The sequence below is a fragment of the Pseudophryne corroboree genome, chromosome 11, assembly GCF_028390025.1.
Source record: "Pseudophryne corroboree isolate aPseCor3 chromosome 11, aPseCor3.hap2, whole genome shotgun sequence".
Classification (NCBI taxonomy): Eukaryota; Metazoa; Chordata; class Amphibia; order Anura; family Myobatrachidae; genus Pseudophryne; species Pseudophryne corroboree.
Window position 1 is genome coordinate 181729280 of NC_086454.1, and position 15101 is coordinate 181744380.

A 15101-nucleotide genomic window follows, 5' to 3' on the forward strand; every position below is an offset into this window, starting at 1 on the left:
TACACTCAAGGATGCATCGGAGGAATCCCAGGCAGGAGAGGACTCGTCAGACTTGCCAGTGACATGGCCTGCAGGACTATTGGCTTTCCTGTGAAAGGTGGAAATTGACACTGAGGGAGTTGGTGGTGTGGTTTGCAGGAGCTTGGTTACAAGAGGAAGGGATTTAGTGGTCAGTGGACTGCTTCCGCTGTCATCCAAAGTTTTTGAACTTGTCACTGACTTCTGATGAATGCGGACCAGGTGACGTATAAGGGAGGATGTTCCTAGGTGGTTAACGTCCTTACCCCTACTTATTACAGCTTGACAAAGGCAACACACGGCTTGACACCTGTTGTCCGCATTTGTGTTGAAATAATTCCACACCGAAGAGGTGATTTTTTTTGTATTTTGACCAGGCATGTCAATGGCCATATTCGTCCCACGGACAACAGGTGTCTCCCCGGGTGCCTGACTTAAACAAACCACCTCACCATCAGAATCCTCCTTGTCAATTTCCTCCCCAGCGCCAGCAACACCCATATCCTCATCCTGGTGTACTTCAACAGTGACATCTTCAATTTGACTATCAGGAACTGGACTGCGGGTGCTCCTTCCAGCACTTGCAGGGGGCGTGCAAATGGTGGAAGGCGCAAGCTCTTCCCGTCCAGTGTTGGGAAGGTCAGGCATCGCAACCGACACAATTGGACTCTCCTTGGGGATTTGTGATTTAGAAGAACGCACAGTTCTTTGCTGTGCTTTTTCCAGCTTAAGTCTTTTCATTTTTCTAGCGAGAGGATGAGTTCTTCCATCCTCATGTGAATCTGAACCACTAGCCATGAACATAGGCCAGGGCCTCAGCCGTTCCTTGCCACTCCGTGTCGTAAATGGCATATTGGCTAGTTTACGCTTCTCATCAGACGCTTTCAATTTTGATTTTTGGGTCATTTTACTGAACTTTTGTTTTTTGGATTTTACATGCTCTCTACTATGACATTGGGCATCGGCCTTGGCAGACGACGTTGATGGCATTTCATCGTCTCGGCCATGACTAGTGGCAGCAGCTTCAGCACGAGGTCGAAGTGGATCTTGATCTTTCCCTATTTTAACCTCCACATTTTTGTTCTCCATTTTTTAATGTGTGGAATTATATGCCAGTATCAATAGCAATGGCCTACTACTATATATACTGCGCACAACTGAAATGCACCACAGGTATGGATGGATAGTATACTTGACGACACAGAGGTAGGTAGAGCAGTGGCCTTCCATACCGTACTGCTATATATACTGGTGGTCACTGTCAGCAAACTGCAAAACTAAAATGCACCACAGGTATAGAATCTAGATGGATAGTATACTTGACGACACAGAGGTAGGTAGAGCAGTGGCCTTCCGTACCGTACTGCTATATATACTGGTGGTCACTGTCAGCAAACTGCAAAACTAAAATGCACCACAGGTATAGAATCTAGATGGATAGTATACTTGACGACACAGAGGTAGGTAGAGCAGTGGCCTTCCGTACCGTACTGCTATATATACTGATGGTCACTGTCAGCAAAACTCTGCACTGTACTCCTCCTATATAATACTGCTGGTCCCCAGTACCCACAATAAAGCAGTGTGAGCACAGATATATGCAGCACACTGAGCACAGATATGGAGTGTTTTTCAGGCAGACAACGTATACTGGTGGTCACTGGTCAGCAAAACTCTGCACTGTACTCCTCCTATATAATATACTGGTGGTCCCCAGTCCCCACAATAAAGCAGTGTGAGCACAGATATATGCAGCACACTGAGCACAGATATGGAGTGTTTTTCAGGCAGACAACATATACTGGTGGTCACTGTCGGCAAAACTCTGCACTGTACTCCTCCTATATAATACTGCTGGTCCCCAGTCCCCACAATAAAGCAGTGTGAGCACAGATATATGCAGCACACTGAGCACAGATATGGAGTGTTTTTCAGGCAGACAACGTATACTGGTGGTCACTGTCAGCAAAACTCTGCACTGTACTCCTCCTATATAATATACTGGTGGTCCCCAGTCCCCACAATAAAGCAGTGTGAGCACAGATATATGCAGCACACTGAGCACAGATATGGAGTGTTTTTCAGGCAGACAACGTATACTGGTGGTCACTGTCTGCAAAACTCTGCACTGTATTGATGGGACATTTGGAGGTGATAAATGGGTAGGTGAAACCACAAGTTTAGAAATTGATGGGACATGACCAGAGTGGAGACGGGAGGGGAAAGTGACAGTGGTAGGGTAGAGATTAAGTGTATCCAGGAGAATGTGTGGGGGGTGTATGCGGGTGGTTGATACTCTAAAATGACGTGATCAGATTAATGGGGCAAATTATAACACAAAATATTAGTGATGTGTGAAGGAGAAACAAAGGAAAGAAAAAATGAATGAAGAGAGTTAAATGGAGTATAGCAGGATTACCAACAAAAATGGGATTTGAGCAATATTATAGAAAAACACCATAATTTATGTTTTCATTCAACCCAAGCGGTCTGAGACTCCCGAGGCGAAAGATCCATTCGCTCTCTTTTTTGTATAGTTCTTTGGTCATGTTGCCTCCTCGTATGCCCAGATGAATACGATCTAAACCAAAGGCTTTCAATTCCTTAGTGGATCATTTATGTTGAAAGTGAAAGTGTTTGGCGACCGTGGTAAGTTGTTTCATGCGTGCAAGATCTTTAGGTGCATTCCGAATATTCCCCAGGTGTTCTAAGACTCTCTCTTTTAATTTACGTGTGGTCATACCGACATATTTTACATTACAACTGCAAGTGATGCAGTAAATTACCGCTTGAGTGTTACAGTTGAAGAAATGCCGTATCTCGGTTAATTGACCATACTTGTCTATAACAGTATTAATTTGCAGTATGTGTGTACACGATTTACATTGACCACACGGAAAAGAGCCTGTTGTCACTGGCTTCTTGCGTGCTGAAGTCCGCAAATGGCTCCGAACTAATTGATCTTTGATGTTTCTAGATCGGCGCCAGCTCATCTGTACCGTGGGGCCCACAGCGGGGGATAGGTCCGGATCCATCCGAAGTATAGGAAGATGTTTGGTTATGGCATTTTTGAGCATTCGCCACTCAGGGCAAAAGGTTCCTATGAATCTGATGGTATCTTCTTTTTCTGATGTTACCTTATTAGGCCCAAAAATTAGATGATCTCTCTTGACCAATGTGGTGGCTTGATAGGCTCGTTTGAGTGACCGTTTACTATATCCTCTGGCATGCAGGCGATTGGTGAGTTCCCAGCTCTTGGTTTGGTAGATGTGATCCTCGGAGCAGTTGCGCCTTAGCCTGAGATATTCTCCTTTGGGTATATTCTCAATGGTCGGTGGAAAGTGTGAGCTAGTTTGGAAGAGGAGACTGTTAGTTGCAGTCTCCTTCCGATATAATTCTGTTTCCAAATAGCCCGTGTGAGATCTTTAGATTTTCAGGTCAAGAAACGGAACTCTATCTGAACTGATGGTGTGGGTCAACCTAAGGTTCAGATCGTTGGTGTTGAGTAGTCCAATGAATTCAATTAAAAGATCCCATTCTCCATTCCAGATAATGAAAACATCATCGATATACCTAAGCCACAATTCCACATGCGTGGTGTATCTCTCATTCATTGAGCTGAAAACAGAGAAATGCTCCCACCATCCCAGAAACAAGTTAGCATAGGTGGGGGCGCAAGCCGCGCCCATTGCGGTTCCCCTTATTTGCAGAAAAAATTGGTCCTTAAACACGAAGTAGTTTTTGGAAAGGACAAAGTCAAGTAACATCAGAAGAAAATCCGAGAAGTCACTGGCTCCTCCTTGATCCAAATAATATTTAACAGCTGTGATTCCTTGGTGATGGTTAATACTCGTGTAGAGCGCTTCTACATCTAGAGTTACCAATAGGAGATTTTCTTCACAGTGTATATTGTGAATCTTGCGTAGTAAATCTGCTGTATCCTGCAGATAGGAGGGTAGAGAGAGAACAAATTCACGGAGATGAAGGTCCAGGAACCGACTTGGTTGTTCCAACAATCCATCGTTGCCAGACAAGATTGGTCTTCCAGGTGGTACAGAGGCATCCTTGTGTATCTTGGGAAGTAGGTAGAAGGTAGGTGCTTTCGGATTCTGAGTTGTCAGATATTTTTGCTCCGGTTTGGTAATAGTGCCCTGTGTTGTCGCATGTTGTATTATGGAATTATAGGCCTTCAAAAATCTGGTGGTTGGGTCATTGAGAAGTTTCTTATAGCAAGAGGTGTTATGTAGTTGCCGGTGAGCCTCGGTAATGTACATTTCTCGTGGCCAAAGTACGATATTCCCGCCTTTGTCGGATGGTTTGAAAATGACATCATGCCAAGTTTCCAGTTCTTGTAGAGCTCTGCGCTCTTGGAATTTGAGATTTGAGGGGAAGCGGTGAAGGCCCTGTCTGGTTTGGGCATAGATATCATCAAATTCTTTAGAGACTCTGTTCAAGAATACCCTGATCTCTGGGTTATTATTATCAGGGGGAAAGAATGTGGATTTGGGTCTACACTGGGGCCTATATGTGGCTGGTGCATCCATGCTTGATTCGGCCTGTAGTTCTTCCAACTCATGAATAGCATTGAGATCATCAGTAGTGAGGTCGGGATCAACGATATTCTCTGATTGTCTACCTTGCTGTTTTGAAAATAATTTTTTAGGAGAAGTTTTCTCCCGAACAGTCTCAAATCTTTTTCCCAGGAGAATCTGTTATAGGACTTAGATGGCGAGAAGGAGAGTCCCTTGGTGAGTACTGCCATATGATCTGAGGAGAGGCATCTAGTGGATAGATTAATAACTTGCAGTGAGCTTGAGTTGTTGGAATCTACCTCACTGTTTTTCTCTGACGGGCCGGGTATCGTGCTGTCCTTGGTATATCCCAGTCTGAATTTTGTCCATCGTTTCTCCTTTCCCCCTCTCCTGGTTTTCCTCGTGTTCTGATACGGCCCCTTGGTCTCTGACCTGAGCCTAAAAAACAGGGATGAAAGTTGTCAATTTCCTCCTGATTCTCAAAAGTTTCACTAGCTGAATCGCCGCTGGTAGAAGATTCATATTCTGAGAAAGTCGGGTCTTCCCTCGGTTTTCGGTTTCTACTAAGGGGTGTGGGGTTCCACCTAAAAATATCACCTCTTGCGAAATCTTGTTTATCTCGAATGAATTTTGTCCGCTTGCGATCCACTATTGTCTGTTCATATACCTCAATTTCTTTTTTGTGTTTCTCAAAAGCTGCTTGAAAAGGTAGGTCCTTCTCCCAGATTTCCAAAGCCTTCCCAATTTCATCAATCTCTTTCTCAACTTGATCTAATAAAAGGGTGTCATGTTTCACCAAGAGATGAAGTAATTCATGGGAACATTTTAATAAGGCTGCTTTCCATTCGCTCTTCAAATTGTCACTTGCAAGAGGGAAGGAAGGAAATACCTTGGGTCTAAGGCCACGGGGTACAATTTTGTGTTTGATGTAATTTTCTAATGTTGTAACATCCCATGATAAGCGTGTCCTCTTTTGTAAATTCTTCTGTAATTTAGAGAAAGAGGTGCGCCAATCTGAATTGGGGGTGGTATATTCATAGGTATCTGAGAATGGATCCGAAATATTAACATTCGGACGTTTAGATAATTCGGTTTTCAATGAGATAGTGGACATATTAGGTTCAAGAAACCTATTTTGAAGTTTAAGTAAACTGGTTGGCCCTGATATATTTGGAGGACCTAATGTAGGCAGTATGGAGTGCAGAAAATGGGATGGCTGCTAAAAGAGGATCGGAGGGAAAAGATATGAGGTTTAATAGATAAAGCAAATTGGAGAGACCGTGCCACAGTCAGAGGCTGTATTTACCCTACAGTATAGACAGTTACTATCAAAAGGAAGAGCGACCAGGCACTGGTGTATGAGAGATTACAAAGGAATTATGAGAAACCAAAAGTGGACAATTATAATTGCCGTAAAGGAAAATTGGAGCCTTTCAATTGTAGTCCCTATTGGTGGTGCGCCCAGAGCTAGAAAGTACGAGTACTGACGAGGGGAGAGAGAGAAAGCTCTTGTGTGGGCGCACTCTTATGAAAAAAAGAAAAATAACATTCAATTATGAAGGGAAAATTAAAACGTATGTTTATTAATCAAAATTAAAATTGAAAAGTTATCCCTCTGCGATCCAAAGAAAAGGTGTGAACATGAGAAAGATGTGAGAAAATATATGAGAAAATGTTAAAATGTTCTGGTCTGTTTAATCACACGAAAAGGATTAGAAAGGCTGCAGACACCTGATAGTCTGACACCCGTTTCTCCTGACCAGTACAGATATTCTGTATTAATGAGACCAACCGAGGAGGTCAGTATTTTGTCTTAGAGGACCACTTAGATTGGGTTAATACCCAAGCAGTTAGCTATTCACCCGTTAATCCATTTTTACACAAATTGAAAATGTCTATGTTGGCATAACCTGAACACTGGTGAGGGTAAAGAGAATGTTAGAAATAGCGCATAGTGGTGATACTGCTGTTGGTGTCCACCCTTCAAAAGAAGGGGAATAGTCCCTACTCTACAACACTGGGTATTCCCAGGGAGTCTCCTCTCAAGGTACTGACCCGGCCCGACGCTGTTTGGCTTCCAAGATCGTTCGAGATCGGGCATTAGCAGCGTGGTATGATAGTAGAGAGGCTATCTACCAATGAGAGTGCACCTATATAGGAATGGTAAGAAGAAGAGATTATAGAAAAGATGAGGCCATTTAGTGTGTGGATCTGCTTTCCACGTTAGGCAGGGTAAAGCAATTGCCACACAGTGGCGTAGTAAACAGACAACGTATACTGGTGGTCACTGTCAGCAAAACTCTGCACTGTACTCCTCCTATATAATACAGCTGCTCCCCAGTCCCCACAATTAAGCAATAAGCACAAATATTTGCATCAACATTAATAAACGGAGAGGACGCCAGCCACGTCCTCTCCCTAACATTTCCCATGCACGAGTGAAAATGTCGGCGACGCGCGGCTGCTTATATAGAATCCGAATCTTGCGAGAATCCGACAGCGGGATGATGACGTTCGGGCGCGCTCGGGTTAACCGAGCCATACGGGAGAATCCGAGTATGCCTCGGACCCGTGTAAAATGTGTGAAGTTCGGGGGGGTTCGGGTTCCGAGGAACCGAACCCGCTCATCACTAGTCTCTATATGAAATCACTTTCAGCAACATGCCCATACTACATTATGGGGTCTATTTACTGGGTGTAGAATGGTATGCCGGCGGCCGGGCTCCCGGCGACCAGCATACCGGCGCCAGGAGCCCGACCGCCGGCATACCGACAGCGTGGCGAGCGCAAAGGAGCCACTTGCGGGCACGCTGCGCTCGCCACACTGCGGGCATGGTGGTGCGCTACGCGTGCCACGCTATTTATTCTCCCTCCAGGGGGGTTGTGGACCCCCATGAGAGAGATTATCTGTCGGTATGCCAGGTGTCGGGATTCCGGCGCTGGTATACTGTGCGCCGGGATCCCGACATTCGGCATACTGAAGACCACCCCTATTTACTAAGCCTTGGATAGAGATAAAGTGTATGGAGATAATAAGAATTTACTCACCGGTAATTCTATTTCTCGTAGTCCGTAGTGGATGCTGGGACTCCGTAAGGACCATGGGGAATAGCGGCTCCGCAGGAGACTGGGCACAACTAAAAGAAAGCTTTAGACTACTGGTGTGCACTGGCTCCTCCCACTATGACCCTCCTCCAGACTTCAGTTAGGATACTGTGCCCAGAAGAGCTGACACAATAAGGAAGGATTTTGAATCCCGGGTAAGACTCATACCAGCCACACCAATCACACCGTATAACTCGTGATACAATACCCAGTTAACAGTATGAGAACAACTGAGCCTCTCAACAGATGGCTCAACAATAACCCTTTAGTTAAACAATAACTATATACAAGTATTGCAGACAATCCGCACTTGGGATGGGCGCCCAGCATCCACTACGGACTACGAGAAATAGAATTACCGGTGAGTAAATTCTTATTTTCTCTGACGTCCTAAGTGGATGCTGGGACTCCGTAAGGACCATGGGGATTATACCAAAGCTCCCAAACGGGCGGGAGAGTGCGGATGACTCTGCAGCACCGAATGGGCAAACTCTAGGTCCTCCTCAGCCAGGGTGTCAAACTTGTAGAATTTAGCAAAAGTGTTTGACCCCGACCAAGTAGCTGCTCGGCAAAGTTGTAGAGCCGAGTCCCCTCGGGCAGCCGCCCAAGAAGAGCCCACCTTCCTCGTGGAATGGGCTTTCACTGATTTAGGATGCGGCAGTCCAGCCGCAGAATGTGCAAGCTGAATCGTACTACAGATCCAGCGAGCAATAGTCTACTGTGAAGCAGGTGCACCCAACTTGTTGGGCGCATACAGGATAAATAGCGAGTCAGTCTTTCTGACTCCAGCTGTCCTGGAAACATACATTTTCAGGGCCCTGACTACGTCCAACAACTTGGAAGCCTCCAAGTCTTTAGTAGCCGCAGGCACCACGATAGGTTGGTTCAGGTGAAAGGCTGATACCACCTTTGGGAGAAATTGGGGACGCGTCCTCAATTCTGCCCTATCCATATGGAAAATCATATAAGGGCTTTTACATGACAAAGCCGCCAATTCTGACACCCGCCTGGCCGAAGCCAAGGCCAACAACATGACCACTTTCCACGTGAGATACTTCAATTCCACGGTTTTAAGTGGCTCAAACCAATGTGACTTTAGGAAATCCAACACCACGTTGAGATCCCAAGGTGCCACTGGAGGCACAAAAGGGGGTTGAATATGCAGCACTCCCTTAACAAAAGTTTGAACTTCAGGTAGTGAAGCCAGTTCTCTCTGGAAGAAAATCGATAGAGCCGAAATCTGGACCTTAATGGAACCCAATTTTAGGCCCATAGTCACCCCTGACTGTAGGAAGTGCAGGAAACGGCCCAGCTGAAATTCCTCCGTTGGGGCCTTCCTGGCCTCACACCACGCAACATATTTTCGCCATATGCGGTGATAATGGTTTGCGGTTACTTCTTTCCTAGCTTTAATCAGCGTAGGAATGACTTCTTCCGGAATGCCCTTTTCCTTCAGGATCCGGTGTTCAACCGCCATGCCGTCAAACGCAGCCGCGGTAAGTCTTGGAACAGACAGGGCCCCTGCTGCAGCAGGTCCTGTCTGAGCGGCAGAGGCCATGGGTCCTCTGACATCATTTCTTGAAGTTCCGGGTACCAAGCTCTTCTTGGCCAATCCGGAACAATGAGTATAGTTCTTACTCCTCTTCTCCTTATTATCCTCAGTACCTTTGGTATGAGAGGAAGAGGAGGGAACACATAAACCGACCGGTACACCCACGGTGTCACTAGAGCATCCACAGCTATCGCCGGAGGGTCTCTCGACCTGGCGCAATATCTTTCTAGCTTTTTGTTTAGGCGGGACGCCATCATGTCCACCTGTGGCCTTTCCCAACGGTTTACAATCAGTTGGAAGACTTCTGGATGAAGTCCCCACTCTCCCGGGTGGAGGTCGTGCCTGCTGAGGAAGTCTGCTTCCCAGTTGTCCACTCCCGGAATGAACACTGCTGACAGTGCTAACACGTGATTTTCCGCCCATCGGAGAATCCTTGTGGATTCTGCCATCGCCGCCCTGCTTCTTGTGCCGCCCTGTCGGTTTACATGGGCGACCGCCGTGATGTTGTCTGACTGGATCAGTACCGGCTGCTTTTGAAGCAGGGGTTTTGCCTGACTTAGGGCATTGTAAATGGCCCTCAGTTCCAGAATATTTATGTGCAGGGAAGTCTCCTGACTTGACCATAGTCCTTGGAAGTTTCTTCCCTGTGTGACTGCCCCCCAGCCTCGAAGGCTGGCATCCGTGGTCACCAGGACCCAGTCCTGTATGCCGAATCTGCGGCCCTCTTGAAGATGAGCACTCTGCAACCACCACAGCAGTGACACCCTGGTCCTTGGAGACAGGGTTATCAGCCGATGCATCTGAAGATGCGATCTGGACCACTTGTCCAACAGGTCCCACTGAAAAGTTCTTGCATGGAACCTGCCGAATGGAATTGCTTCGTAGGAAGCTACCATCTTTCCCAGGATCCGCGTGCAGTGATGCACCGACACCTGTTTTGGTTTTAGGAGGCCTCTGACTAGAGATGACAGCTCCTTGGCCTTCTCCTCAGGGAGAAACACTTTTTTCTGTTCTGTGTCCAGAACCATCCCCAGGAACAGTAGACGTGTCGTAGGGACCAGCTGTGACTTTGGAATATTTAGAAACCAGCCGTGCTGTTGTAGCACCTCCCGAGATAGTGCTACCCCGACCAACAACTGCTCCCTGGACCTCGCCTTTATCAGGAGATCGTCCAAGTACGGGATAATTAAAACTCCCTTCTTGCGAAGGAGTATCATCATTTCGGCCATTACCTTGGTAAAGACCCTCGGAGCCGTGGATAGACCGAACGGCAACGTCTGGAATTGGTAATGACAATCCTGTACCACCAATCTGAGGTACTCCTGGTGAGGATGGTAAATGGGGACATGCAGGTAAGCATCCTTGATGTCCAGTGATACCATGTAATCCCCCTCGTCCAGGCTTGCAATAACCGCCCTGAGCGATTCCATCTTGAACTTGAATTTTTTTATATATGTGTTCAAGGATTTAAAATTTAAAATGGGTCTCACCGAACCGTCCGGTTTCGGTACCACAAACATTGTGGAATAGTAACCCCGTCCTTGTTGAAGTAGGGGCACCTTTACTATCACCTGCTGGGAATACAGCTTGTGAATTGCCTCTAACACTGCCTCCCTGGCTGAGGGAGTTGTTGGCAAGGCAGATTTGAGGAAACGGCGGGGGGGAGACGTCTCGAATTCCAGCTTGTACCCCTGAGATACTACTTGAAAGATCCAGGGATCCACCCGTGAGCGAGCCCACTGATCGCTGACATTTTTGAGACGGGCCCCCACCGTACCTGGCTCCGCCTATGGAGCCCCAGCGTCATGCTGTGGACTTAGAGGAAGCGGGGGAGGACTTTTGCTCCTGGGAACTGACTGTATGCTGCAGCTTTTTCCCTCTACCTCTGCCTCTGGGCAGAAAGAACGCGCCTTTAACCCGCTTGCCCTTATTGGGCCGAAAGGACTGTACCTGATAATACGGTGCTTTCTTTGGCTGTGAGGGAACATGGGGTAAAAATGTAGACTTCCCAGCTGTTGCTGTGGAAATGAGGTCCGAGAGACCATCCCCGAACAACTCCTCACCCTTATAAGGCAAAACTTCCATGTGCCTTTTAGAATCTGCATCTCCTGTCCACTGCCGAGTCCATAACCCTCTTCTGGCAGAAATGGACATTGCACTTATTTTAGATGCCAGCCTGCAAATATCCCTCTGTGCATCCCTCATGTATAAGAGTGCGTCTTTAATATGCTCTACGTTTAGCAATATAGTGTCCCTGTCTAGGGTATCAATATTTTCCGACAGGGAATCTGACCACGCAGCTGCAGCACTGCACATCCATGCTGAAGCAATAGCTGGTATCAGTATAACACCTGTGTGTGTATATATAGACTTCAGGATAGCCTCCTGCTTTCTATCAGCAGATTCCTTCAGGGCGGCCGTATCCGGAGACGGTAGTGCCACCTTCTTTGACAAGCGTGTGAGCGCTTTATCCACCCTAGGGGATGTTTCCCAACGTGACCTATCCTCTGGCGGGAAAGGGTACGCCATTAGTAACCTCTTAGAAATTACCAGTTTCTTATCGGGGGAAGCCCACGCTTCTTCACACACTTCATTTAATTCCTCAGATGGAGGAAAAACAACTGGTAGTTTTTTCTCTCCAAACATAATACCCTTTTTTGTGGTACCCGGGGTAACATCAGAAATATGCAACACATTTTTCATTGCCTCAATCATATAACGTGTGGCCCTATTGGAAGATACATTAGACTCATCGTCGTCGACACTGGAGTCAGTATCCGTGTCGACATCTGTGTCTGCCATCTGAGGTAGCGGGCGTTTTAGAGCCCCTGATGGCTTTTGAGACGCCTGGGCAGGCACAGGCTGAGAAGCCGGCTGTCCCATATTTGGTATGTCGTCAAACCTTTTATGCAAGGAGTCGACACTGTCACGTAATTCCTTCCACAGAACCATCCACTCAGGTGTCGACCCCGCATGGGGTGACATCACATTTATCGACAATTGCTCCGCCTCCACATAAGCCTCCTCATCAAACATGTCGACACAGCCGTACCGACACACCGCATACACACAGGGAATGCTCTGACAGAGGACAGGACCCCACAAAGCCCTTTGGGAAAACAGAGAGAGAGTATGCCAGCACACACCAGAGCGCTATATAACACAGGGATCCCACTATAAATGAGTGTTTTTTCCCTTATAGCTGCTTATATTATATATATACTGTGCCTAAATTTAGTGCCCCCCTCTCTTTTTTACCCTTATGTAGCTTGACACTGCAGGGGAGAGCCAGGGAGCGTCCTTCCAGCGGAGCTGTGAGGGAAAAATGGCGCCAGTGTGCTGAGGGAGATAGCCCCGCCCCTTTTCCGGCGGACTTCTCCCGCTTTTTCTGGAATTCTGGCAGGGGTATTTTTACACCTATATAGCCTTCCTGACTATATATGGTGTAGATTTGCCAGCCAAGGTGTATTATATTGCCCTCAGGGCGCCCCCCCCCAGCGCCCTGCACCCATCAGTGACCGGAGTGTGAGGTGTGCATGAGGAGCAATGGCGCACAGCTGCAGTGCTGTGCGCTACCTTGTTGAAGACAGAAGTCTTCTGCCGCCGATTTTCCGGAACACTTCTTGATTCTGGCTCTGTAAGGGGGCCGGCGGCGCGGCTCCGGGACCGAACATCGAGGTCGGGTCCTGTGGTCGATCCCTCTGGAGCTAATGGTGTCCAGTAGCCTAAGAAGCCCAAGCTACCACCAGTTAGGTAGGTTCGCTTCTTCTCCCCTTAGTCCCTCGCTGCAGTGAGTCTGTTGCCAGCAGATCTCACTGTAAAATAAAAAAACTAAATATACTTTCTTTCTAGGAGCTCAGGAGAGCCCCTAGTGTGCATCCAGCTCAGTCGGGCACAAGATTCTAACTGAAGTCTGGAGGAGGGTCATAGTGGGAGGAGCCAGTGCACACCAGTAGTCTAAAGCTTTCTTTTAGTTGTGCCCAGTCTCCTGCGGAGCCGCTATTCCCCATGGTCCTTACGGAGTCCCAGCATCCACTTAGGACGTCAGAGAAAAAGGAGGTAATTCCAAGTTGATCGCAGCAGGAATTTTGTTAGCAGTTGGGCAAAACCATGTACACTTCAGGGGAGGCAGATTTAACATGTGCAGAGAGAGTTAGATTTGGGTGTGGTGTGTTCAATCTGCAATCTAATTTGCAGTGTAAAAATAAAGCAGACAGTATTTACCCTGCACAGAAATAAAATAACCCACCCAAATCTAACTCTTTCTGCACATGTTATATCTGCACATGTTATATCAACTTGGAATTGCCCCCAAAGTACCAGCCAATCAGCTCCTAGCTGTCGTTTTTCAAATACAGCCTGTGACATGACAGGTACGAGCTGATTGGCTGGTACTTTATCTCCGTTCACTTTATATCCATCGAAGCCTTAGTAAATAGACCCCTATAGCTGCGTCTGATCAGCCAAACCCATGTAACCACATGGGAATGGCCAACACATTTCTAATACACTTCTTGGTGCGTGTCTGACTCTGTACTGAAACTCTATATGAACACCAGGGCAGCCATCGGGGGGGACTGCGGGGGCTGGAGTCCCGGGCCCTTACAGAGAGGGGGGCCCACCCCTGACTCCTACTCCTACCACCAATACCTGGAGAGCTGCACAGGCAGCGCAATAACAGAGGACTTAAAACAAGCCTTCCATGCATATCAGCTCTGTTAATCGTTACACCTATATGAAACGTTATGGTGTGTGACATCACATAGGGGTGGAGCAGAGTGGCAAAAATTTTATTTGGTGGGCACTGGGCAGGCCATATTTTGTCAGTCCCTGGACCCACAAATTCTGATGGCAGCCCTGATGAACACCATAGCAGTGCAATCATGCACGGAGCAACTTAGATGCAATCGCAGATTAAAAAGTTTGCACAAGAAAAAAATAAAACACATTGGTGTCCCACAGAAAATGATAAAACAAACTGGCCCCCACAGGGGAAAAAAATAAATGTATAATATAGCTTTTGGTATTACAAGTTGTTGCAAATTTCCACTGCTGTTTGAAAGACCCAGTGATAATAAAAGGTTTTATAATTTTTGGCTGTAACATCTATATATTCATTTATCAACATTTAAGTAGTGCTAGCATATTGTATTGCACTTTCTTTCAAAATTCGGCAAGGGTGGATTGGGAATAGAAAGTGGCCCTGGAAACACTTGTAGTAGTGATCTCACATGGGCAGCAGCAGAGGTACAGTATACCATGTAACCGTGGTGACAACACCACCCCTCACACGTCAACAAACAAAACAGGCCCCACATGCATATCGGCCCACTGAATCTTCTCTGTGAGTGCTATGGGCAGTCCGCCCCTGCGCACATCCCTTTACTGAGACCGTGCATGTGCCTATGGTTAGGAGGAGTTGCAATGCACGTACGGTAGAGGCAGGTGTCTCCATGGGATGCGGTCATGATCTCAGCAGTCAGGATCCCGACAGTCAGAATACTGACAGATCCCGAATGTAAGTACTGTAGCTAGAGTTTTTCTGCTGGGAGGAAGGGAGGTTAGGGTTAGGCTGCGCAGAGGGGGTGCGGTTAGGATTTATCTGTGGGAAGGGATGGCTAGGGTTTAGCATCAAACACTTACCTGGATCCGGCAAGATGTTGCTGTCGTCATTCTAACCATCAGTATTTGGGTATTTTGTACTTAACCTGTCTACACAGCTTTTGGTTTCAAAACAAATTTTTCTTTAAACCCCCTAACAGTAATCATGTAATCAAAGCTGATGGTGCTGCATGTAAACACATGCTGTTCCTGTTATAATGTAAAATAATAAAATACTCCTTAGGGCATACCTCCCAACTTTTGTAATGTTTAGAGCGGGATGTGCTGCGTCG

The 15101-nt window shown here is 46.9% G+C and overlaps 1 long non-coding RNA gene and 1 pseudogene across 2 annotated transcripts in view; one reads left to right on the forward strand and one right to left on the reverse strand.

Annotated features, from left to right (window-relative positions):
• LOC134969284 (uncharacterized) overlaps positions 1 to 15101 on the forward strand; it is a 119578-nt gene that overhangs the window by 11451 nt on the left and 93026 nt on the right. The window contains exon 1 of one of the 2 annotated variants that reach the window (XR_010189443.1): positions 14531 to 14725. The exons of the other annotated variant lie outside the window; for it this stretch is intronic. This is a non-coding gene — a long non-coding RNA (uncharacterized LOC134969284). Of the gene's footprint in view, positions 1 to 14530; positions 14726 to 15101 lie in introns of those variants that run through there. 2 annotated transcript variants of the gene reach the window in all.
• LOC134971379 (5S ribosomal RNA) lies at positions 6557 to 6675 on the reverse strand (annotated as a pseudogene).